A 10,655-nucleotide genomic window follows, 5' to 3' on the forward strand; every position below is an offset into this window, starting at 1 on the left:
TGCTGCTGTGTGCCAGACACTGAGTTAATTGTTTCAGATACAAAGAAAGGCAAAAGACAGTCTAATGGGAGAGAAAACATCAAAACAACTACATACCAAGATATATAGGGTGCTCTAAAAAGTCTTAGTGCAGTTTCAAGCTACTGAAGCTAAAATGTACACTAAGACTTTTTGGAGCACCCTGTATACAGGGTAAACTGGCGATAATCTCAAAGAGAAGGTACTAAAATTAGGGAGAACTGGGAAAGGCTTCTTGCAGAAGGTCGGGCTTTCACTGAGGCTTGAAGGAAGCCAGGCATTGGAGAGGAGGAGGGAGAGTTCCTGGCATGGGGGACAGACAGACAGTGGAAATGTCTGGAGTCAGGAAATGGGATGATGGGTTCCAGGAACAATAAGGAGGAACACGCTGGAATCAAGAACACACCCCAAATGTCCCTTCCTATCCTATGACTCTCTGTTCTTCATGGGGCATTAAAACATATGGTGATTTAGTACTCTGTGAAGAAGATGTTATAGGACTGCAAAGCATGGGATACCACAGTCACAGAAAAATTCTATTTGCAGGTCACATAGAGAGCAGCAGAGAGATGTATGGTGGATAGAAATAGGTTGTAGCATATGACCAAGAGTGAATTGTGTCCTAGAAGTAGCATTAAAGATGATACCACAGAGGATAAGAGAGGAAGTGGTCAAATAGAAAAAAAGAAGTCTTTGTATTAAATTTCTCTGATAAGAGTTTGGTATCTGAGATATAGAAACTGTATATATGTGTATACACGTACACATATAACATACATGTATAGATGTTATAAATTATATAATATAATGATATATATGCTACAAATGCTATCATATATTACATATATAATATATAGGGAGTTGCTAGGTGGCACAGTGGACAGAGTACTGGGCCTGGAGTCAGGAAAACTCACCTTCCTGAGTTCAAATCTGTCCTCAGACACTTACCAGCTGTGTGGCCCTAGATAAGTCACTTGACCCTATTTGCCTCAGTTTCCTCATCTGTAAAATGAACTGGAGAAGGAAATGGCAAAACTCTCCAGTATTTGTGCCAAGAAAACTCCAAAATGGGTTCACGAAGAGTTGGATATACCTGAAATGACTGAACAACAACATATGATATACAGGTCTAACAGTCATTCCCCAATTATTATTCGTCCTTTGTTCTCAAAGAGGACCAATGACATCAGGAAGGTGATGTCATGACTTGCAAGTGAATTGGATTTACGTGAGACAGAGCTTGGCGAAGTCATCAGCTTCACTCTTTACTCTGTAGCCACCTGGGTCCTGTGGTAAAATATAGATCAGGAAGACTGGAGATGGCTCTGCTATTCTCTAATAGAGGAATGGTCAAAGGATATGAACAAACACTTCTCCAAAGAATTGCAGAGTATTTACAATCACATTAAAAAATGCTCCAAATTCCCAATAATAAGAGAAATTCAAATAAAAACAACCTTAAGGTTTCACTTTATACCCTGAAAATTGGCAAAAATGTCCAAAAATGGCAATAGTCGGTGTTGGAAGGGTTGTAGAATCATAGGCACACTAATACATTGTTGGTGGAGCTGTGAATTGGTGCAACCATTTTGGAAAGCAATTTGGAATTATGCAAATAAAGGGACTAAAATGTCCATACCTTTTGAACCAGAGACTCCATTACTGGGCTTATATCTCAAGGGCTATCAGTAAGAAAAAACTCCCCATATACAACAAAATGTTTATAGTAGCACTTTCTGTGATGGCAAAGAATTGGAAACAAGGCAGATGTTCATCAGTTGGAGAATGGTTAAACAAAATGTAGTACATGAATGAAATGATATGTGTGATGATTATAGAGAAGCCTGGAAAGATCTTTATGAACTAATAGAGAATGAAGTCAGTAGAACCAAGAAAACAATATATACAATGACTACAACAATATAAATAGAAAGAACAATTATACACTGAAACATGAAAAGTAAATGTAACAAAATTATAAGGATCAAGCAGGACTCAAATGAAGAGATGTGAGGAGACACCCTCACCCTATGCTTTCAAGGCAGTGAGAGGTCCACAGGTCCACATTACACAAGTTTTCAGATTTTTTTCAGTGTTTTGATCAGTTGTGCTGATTTTTTTTCCTCTCTAAAATAGTTGTCCTATGAAATGGCTCTCTGGGAGAGGGAGAGAGAGAGAGAAAGAGAGACGCTTGGGATAACTATGGTGATGAAAGAAACAGAAGACTTCAATATAAATACATATTTTTAAAAAATATACCAGAGAGATTGGTTTTCTAGACCAGGGGTGGGGAAACATGATTTCATCAGTTTAGGTAAAGTAAATGAAAACTCCCTTCCCTGCTGCAAAATAGCGTATCACCTATAATTTGTAGCCTTAAAGAATTACTCGGGATGCTAAGAGGTTATATGACTGCTCCAGAGTTTCGTAGCCAGTATGTGACAGAGATAGGACTTCTTGTCTCTCAGGCCATCCGTATACCATTACTCCACTGCTGTACTCTTCAAAGAAATATTAGATTTCTGGCAATGTCATGAGTGAAGGCTAATAAAGGAAACAGGTTGAGTATTCCATTGGTACTCAAGGGGTCTAGAGAATGGTTTCAAACATGTTGGGTGGGCTCCTTGTAGGGAATAATGAGAAGATGGACAAAAATTGTCCCAAAGGAAAAGACATGGAGAGATGGAGGACAATGATGCATTAGGGCACACCACAGAGAAGAAAGAATAGATTTATTTGTCATAGCTCCAAAAAGCAGGACTAGGACCAAGAGGTAGAAGAGTTCCAAGGAGAGAAGTATTTGCTCAATATAAAGACAAGTACTATCTCTAGAGTCAAGAGACCTGAGTTCAAATGCTGCCTCTGATACTTATTACCTGTGTGACTTTACAAATTACATAATCTCCCTGGGCCTCAGTTTCCCCATTTCTAAAATGAGGTGGGGGGGCAGAACTTAGTTGGGCTACATATGAACTTTGACCCTATGATCCTAAGAAAATTCTAACTACTAGAATTGTCTAAAAATGGCATGAATTACCTTCTGAAATAGTGAACTTAGCATCACTGGAACTGTTTGGAATGTAGAGAAGCAGAAAAAGCACTGAAGTTGGAGTCAGAAGACCTGCCTCCATGATGGAGTGATGTCACTTCCTTTCTGAAACTCAACTTCCTTCTCTGTAAAATGGGGATAATAATATTTACACTACTCACTTCACTGGGTCTTTGGGGGGAAGGCACTAGACCACTTGCTCTAGAAATAAAAGTTATTTTCAGCAGAGGGGAATCCATGTTTTGGGGAAAGGTTAAGGTAGATGACCTTGGAAGTACATTCCAACTTGAAGATGATCTGATTTAATACACTGTCATGAAAAGACCCTAACCAAGCTCCCCTAGAGTGTGGGCCCTTACAAAACAAGTTCAACTGATCTAGAAGGTCTAGAATCAGTAGACAGGCAATACTGCTTTGAATAAATGAAAGAGAAACCATGGTTTTTGACCTGGAACCAGGAGCATTACACCCAAGCAGCTCTGTCACCTTCTTCCTCGGCTCACGACATCACTTGAGATCTCCAGTCTTCCCACCCCATCAGAAGAGCCCAAGTCATCCTGGTGTTGTTAGCATAAGAAGCCGAACAAATATTCTCTTTGAGAGCAGAGGCACATGTTTGCTAATGGACATCTGGAATCAGTTATCCTTTCTCAATCTTCACTGGTTGATATCAGAATTGCAACAACATTATCCTGGTCTGATGATGTCCAAGGGCAAGGGAGGGATTTAAGGAAAGGGGATGTCTTTGCAGAATGAAAGCAATCACTGTCCAAGGAACTTGGTTGCATGACTAACCCCTAAACACAAAAACAAGAGCTCATAAGCAAAATCAGATTTCAGTAAGTCACATTTGATGGCTAAGCCAAGTTCTGAAAAACAGACTAAACTGAAGGGCTAGCTGCACATTCAGCCAGACAGTGAGAAATTAAGGTAATCACTCAATTCAATTCAATCCAACAAATTTTAAAAAGAAACAACCTACTATGTGTAAGGCCCATGTGAGTGCTAGGTATTGTAATAGATGCTTGATTGTTCAAAGACAGATATCCTGATATGGAGAAACACAGCCTAGGACCTCTACTTTGTCCTGGCTATGGATTCCTTCTTTGGAAATGTGGATGTCTGAATTAAATGTTTTTGTTTGACATGCTCTGATGTTGTATAAATTCAGCCTTGAAAAGAGGGATGAAGTAAGAGAAAAGAGTGGTGAACGACAGTTACTTTTGGAAGTCACACTCAGTACTGGCTGCTCTCATTAGACTCTCAAAGGCTTCCTTCTGAGTGGAATAATCACATGGATCAATGGGGCAGAACAAAGGGGAGAGAATAGTGATGACAAAAATATAATGAAATTCTCTGTGACCTCCCTGACGCCAAATCAATCAGCATGCCTATCTACTCCAGAAACTTCAGCTTTTGTACCACAGAACTGTCCCTACTAAGGGCCATCACCACCCTATATCCAAGGCCCAAGGAAGCTGGAGCCAGGTATCCTCTCTCTCTACAAGTTCACCAACACCCTGGGCACCTTCCCCCAAAGCTGGGATCAGGAGAAGGATATAGGAATAGAATTAGTTGGTGTCCCCTAAATCTTTAAACCTCCAGGCTACAGGATGCAACTGGTATCTGGGCACAGGTGGGCAAAAGCTTGGCTTATCCCATCACCAAACAACAGGCTTGAATGGGGCTTTTGCTGTATATTATACTGTCCATCCTGGCTCCAGTAGAGCCCAGGACCTCCTTCTCATTTGAAGCAGGCTCAGTTTCGTTTGGGATCCAGGACCAGAGGACCCACAGAGTAACCAGACCCTCCCTTGCTGCTAGATGGTAGGGCTGGGCAGAAAGAGCATCCAATCAGCATTGGGGAATAAAGCTGGAGGAGGGGGAGACCTCTTAAAAGTCGCTTTGGAAGAGAACCTCTGTAAGAAGAGACAGGTGCTTAGGGCTATGACCCTTCCATCCACCCCCAAGTGTCTAGGCCACCATGTGTTTCCTTTAGCCAACCTCCCCCTACACACTGGAAAGATGTTTTGTGACTCAGTCCGGATAGGATTGGGTCTTCAGCCACTGCAATCTTCTGCTTATGCCAACTCTTTTCATCTTTGTGGAGGATTGTGGCTCTTTTTCACTCCCTACCTGGAGCAAGGCCACACAAACCACCATCAGCTTGGGTGTTCATTCTTGTGTGTGGTCAAAAATGGTGGTGAAGGATGAGAGGCGTGTGAATGAAGAGTATCAGACCTCCATTTCACAACCCCATGCCAGAGCCCTTGGACCTGTCACACCTTATCTAATTAGCACCTAGTTAGTAAGAATAGTTAGTTGTCCTTGGAAAATGTCAGATAAGCTTGTTTTACTCCATATCACCATCACTCCTTTGAACAACTCAGCACGGTTTTCCTGCCTCTTGTCCCAGGTACAAATTTAACAATTATAACTAGTAATGGATCCAGGGGACTGGGTACTATACCCTATCTCAATAGACTAAGATTACCCTCTGCTCAAGACCCATGCATGTTGTTGGTGGGTTCAGTCCCGGGAGAGCCTGGCTTCTAATGAGAGGAGTTAGGATCCTTTTTATTGCACTCTAGCCCTTTCTATCCCCACTCTATACCTTCAGGGAAAATAACTTAAAGCTTAGGTTTGGCTGATTTCTAGGGTCTCCCCAAGGTGGATGGAGTAGAAAGATGCTCGATGTTCAATATAAATCAGGTATAGGGTAACTATTTGTTTCCTACGCACAAAAGAAATGCTCAACACAGAAGGCTCTCACAAGTGCCCATTAACAAAGACTAAAAATAAGCCACAGCAGTAATATAATGATTGTTACACTCTCCTGGAAAGTTGTTTGAAACATCAAGACATGATGTAGTTTGCAGAACTACAAAATAGGTGTGTTACATCATCTCAGCTCTGCACTGTCCAAACACTTCCAACCAGGTCATGTCTTTTGGTAAGATCGGCCAGAGGTGGAGCGCCTCCCTTTGCTGGTGGTCATCCTCTATGATGTAGAAACCCTCCTCCCTCTCCACCAGTCATCTCTGACCAAGAACTCAGAATCTGCAGACCTCTACAACATACAAAGTTGCCTCCAATGCCGGACATGCCCTTCTGTTCAGTCACCTATATAGAGGGAAGGAAACATTCAGAGGAAAAGGCAGCCTGGGGCCAGAGGACTCAGGCTCCCCTAGCCAAGCCAAGCCTAGTCTCTTGTCAGCTGGGGTGGGGCCAGATGTGGGGGAAAAGGCACTTCTAACTCCCACCTCTCATGGGAGAGGTTCAAATAGTCCTAACATGACATTTGCGAAGGAGAAAGACCACGAGTACGTGACCCCCTTGTAAAGGTCTGTTGAGTCAGCAGCCTTCCCTGCCTGGTAGCCGATAAGCAGATTCCTTTATTATCTCAAAGCATCTCGGTGCTAAGCCCCCCCTGGCCCTGGAAGCTGTCAGAGGAGCTCTGGGGCCCGCTTTCTGGGATGTCCCCTGCAGGCCCACACCCACACGTGCTGCATGCCAGCCCTAACACGCAAAAGGCCTTTGAGGCCATTAGCAGCTAATCAGAAGGCTTAGGTCTAGATAACTTGCTGCAAGGAAGGCTTATCCAAAAACTTATTTCAGACAAAGCTGGACACAGACTTACTTTCTATTCGACTTCACAAATATCCATTCATAGAGGCAGTGCATGTGGACAGAGCGCCAGGTCTAGAGTCAGGAAGAACTGAGTTCAAGTCTAGTTTCAGACGCTTACTAGCTGTGTGACCTTGGGCAAGTCTGTCTGCCTCAGTTTCCTCACCTGTCAAATGGGGATAATAACAGCACCTACCTCCCAGGGTTGTTGTGAGGATTAAATGAGATAATCATTGTAAAGGGCTTAGTACAGTGCCTGGCACATAGTAGGTGCTATATAAATCCTCGTTTCCTTTATTCTATGCACAGTTTATTTTCTTGTAAAGCATTTGCTTGCTACTGTGTAGAGCAGTTGTGGGGATTCCTACAGCGCCATATTGACCTAGAAAACTATGTATTAACGTTACCTATGTTCTATTGTATTTTTACTTATTTTGTTAAATATTTTCCAATTACAATTGCTTCTGGTTGGGCGTCACTCTAGGAGTATTGTGGGCCTTGACACTGTTGGTATAGATCATTCCTGAAAAAATAATTTGTAAACTTCCATTTAGCATAAACCAGTGGGTAGAGCGAGGTAGCCTGTCACTACTGGTCTTTACTTTGTTTGTGTACTGGACCCTGTGGGCTAGAATCTGGTAAAGATGATAAACCCCTTCTCACAATCATGTTTTTAAATTCACAAAACAAAATACATAGGATTGCAAAGGAAACCAATGCTACTGAATTATAGTTACTAAAATATTAAGAAAACAAATTCACAGGCCTGATGAAATCCATCCTCCTGCTCCTTGGGAGGGTTTGTGGGAACCTTCATCTTGGAGGATCAACTTTTGGGGTTAGAGTCAGGAAGTCCGGGTTCAAATCTCACCTCAGATACTTACTAGCTGTGGGTCCCTAGACAAGTTACTTCTAATCTCTGAGATTCGGTTTCTTCTTCTGTAAAAAAGGGGATAACAATAGCTTTAATATCTACTTCCCAGGGTTGGTGCAAATTTCAAAATAGACATGTGTAAGGCACTTACAAACCTTAAAACAATACAAAAATTAAAGTTATTAGTATTATTATTATTATTAAACTGGATAATCCACTGATTCCTCAACAATGTTTTCAATTGAATTTTGCTTTTGGGTTTCTATGATTGCTACCAGAAACCAATTCTTTTGAATCAGACTTGTAATTCAATGAGTATCAGGAACTGGCAGAGAGGGACCTCTGCCATCAATACAGGTCTCAGCACGTTAGAGAATTAGGGAGCTGCTGGAGTCAGTGAGAGAGGAAGTGACTTGCCCAGACTCACAGAACCATTATGGGGAAACCATTATGACAGAATGTGGCTGGACTCGAACTCTGGTCTTCCCATGTGGAGGCCTGCTATCTACTCACTGCACCATCCTGCTTCTCAGAAACCAGCCAGATTCTTAACAGTATCAAAAGTTGGATTTGGTTTTCAAACTCCGGCACTTAACAAAGGAATAATAAATCCTCATTCCTAATTTAACCTTCAGACCTGGAGAGATCAGAGCTGCTTTGCGCTTCCTGAAATGAATTCTTGGGACTGGTGTCAAAGCTAGGTTTTTCCAGATTTGGAGCTAGGAAACTGGCCCACACCTCGAAGGTCGTTAAGCTCGTTTCCAAAGCTAAGAATAAATGTTAGAACTGGGAGGGGCTGCAAAGAGCATGCAGCATACCACAGCCTTCTCATGTACAGAGGAGGAGACTGAGGCCCAGAGAAAGTGGAGGTGCAGCTGGCAATAGTGAAAGGAACATCAGGGTTTCCCCCAGACCTGGTTCTTATGAGAAAGTGGCTTCCCCTTGGAATTTCTTTGACTCTTCCCTCGTGATCACAAATTCAACAGATAAAGCACCTACTATGTGCCAGGAATTATTCTAGGTGCTAGGGATACAGAGACAATAAAATAAAGGAAACCTGCCCCTGATCTCCAGGGCCTTATTTATGTATTCATTCATTCGTTTGTTTGTTTGTTTGTTTGTTTGTTTGTTTATTTATTCTTTTTTGTGAGGCAGTTGGGGTTAAATGACTTGCCCAGAGTCACACAGCCACTAAATGTTATATGTCTGAAGCCAGATTTGAACTCAGGTCCTCCTGGCTCCAGGGCCACTGCTCTATCCACTGTACCACCTAGGTGCCCCATGGCCTTATATTCTTTTGGGGGAAGATACAGCCTGTGCACAGAGAAGTTAACACATAGGATTTTGAGAAAATTGAAAGCGCTAACAATTGGGAGCACTCTTACCCAACATGAGCTCACATGACAGGCTGTCAAGCCCTTACTGTTTTTTCCTACAAATTCCGTGTCTGTCCCTCGGGTCCCACTCCACAGAATCATGGATTTAGAGTTAGAAGGAGCCATTGTTTATTTTACAGATGAGTTGTGCTTTGGAAGAGCTCATGATTGAATGTGGGAGATAACATGCAGACTGAGGCAGGAGGAGGTTATGTGACTTGCTCAGAGACACACAGAACTAGTAATGTCTGGGGTAGGATTTGAACCCAATTCTTCTTGATGCCAAGGACAATGTTCTATATGCTAGGTTATACTCCCATTCGGGGCAGCTGGGTGGTGTAGTAGATAAATTGCCAGGCCTGGAGTCAGGAAGACTCACCTTTGTGACTTCAAATGCAGCCTCAGATGCTTCCTAGCTGTTTGACCCTTGGCAAGTCACTTAACCCTGTTTGCCTCAGTTTCCTCATCTGTAAAATGAGCTGGAGAAAGAAATGCTAAACCACTCTAGTGTCTTTGCCAAGAAAACCCCAAATGGGGTCATAGAGAGTTAGACATGACTGAATAACAAGAACAGGTTTCCACTGCCACCATTCCAATTCAGGCCCTCATCACTTCTTGCCTTAACAATCTCAACAGCTTCCTCACCAATGTCCCCCCAAATTCTGTCTTTCCCCCTTCTAACTTCTCCAACACAACATGCCTGGATTTGACCATTTCACCCTACTTATTAAAAGATTTCCATGGATAAATATTCCCAAAGAAAATCCAAACTCCTTAGCCCAGCATTCAAGGCTGGGTGCCATTGCCTTCTCCATTGTGTCTCACCCTATTCCGTAATAGAGAGACAGCAGAGTATGGTAGACAGAATACTAACTAGGAAGATCTAGGTTCACATCTGCCCTCTGCCCTGACACTTGCTGAGTATGTATGACCATATCATTTATAACCTATCTGATAGAAGTCTCTAAGATTTACTTCTAAGTCATGCATAGATTTTCATCTATCTCTGGGAAGGGAGGTACCATTGATAAAGTCACGGGTACTTAAGTATGACTCCTTGACCTATGCTTGACACTGTAGACAAACCAAACCACTCAAAATTTCCTAAAAACATCTAGCAGTTCTTTCCTTCCTCTGAACCTTTGCTCACACTGTCCCCGATGCCTGGAATGCCCACTGTCTGATTTGCCCATCAGATTTTGAAATATGTCCTCCCCTACTCTGAAGCAATTTCAGGAAGAGCCTCTAAGAATTCTGTGGATCGGCATCCCTCTTAAATGACCTTCAGAAGAAGTCAGCTTTCATCTTCCAAAGGCAGCTTCCCCTCATTTGTCTAAGGAAGAAATAAAATTAAGAAGGGCCCAGGGAGTCAGTGTCTCTGAGCACAGGGCAGGGGGAGGCAGAGGGAGAAGCTTCATTTCTGGGGTGGATCCGTTCAACAATGGCCAGATGAAGCTGGCCGGCTCCCGAGCCAGACCAAATGAGTCAGCAAAGGAACAGCTGGAACTTGGGACGCCTTTCTATTTGGCTTCAGAGAGGCTTGACCTCCTGAGATGGATGGGCTGGAGGGGCTTTGTTTAAATGGATCTCATTCAAGGATCTGACCCGGGCACAGAGCCATCAGAAGGAACAGAGGGACACAGAAACCTTCACTGGTTTCAGGCTCTGTCTGAGGAACCACAGTGGCCTTTGGCAAAATTGGGAAAAAGGA

The sequence above is a fragment of the Phascolarctos cinereus genome, unplaced genomic scaffold (assembly GCF_003287225.1).
Source record: "Phascolarctos cinereus isolate Bilbo 61053 unplaced genomic scaffold, phaCin_HiC Scaffold_2;HRSCAF=192, whole genome shotgun sequence".
Lineage (NCBI taxonomy): Eukaryota > Metazoa > Chordata > Mammalia > Diprotodontia > Phascolarctidae > Phascolarctos > Phascolarctos cinereus.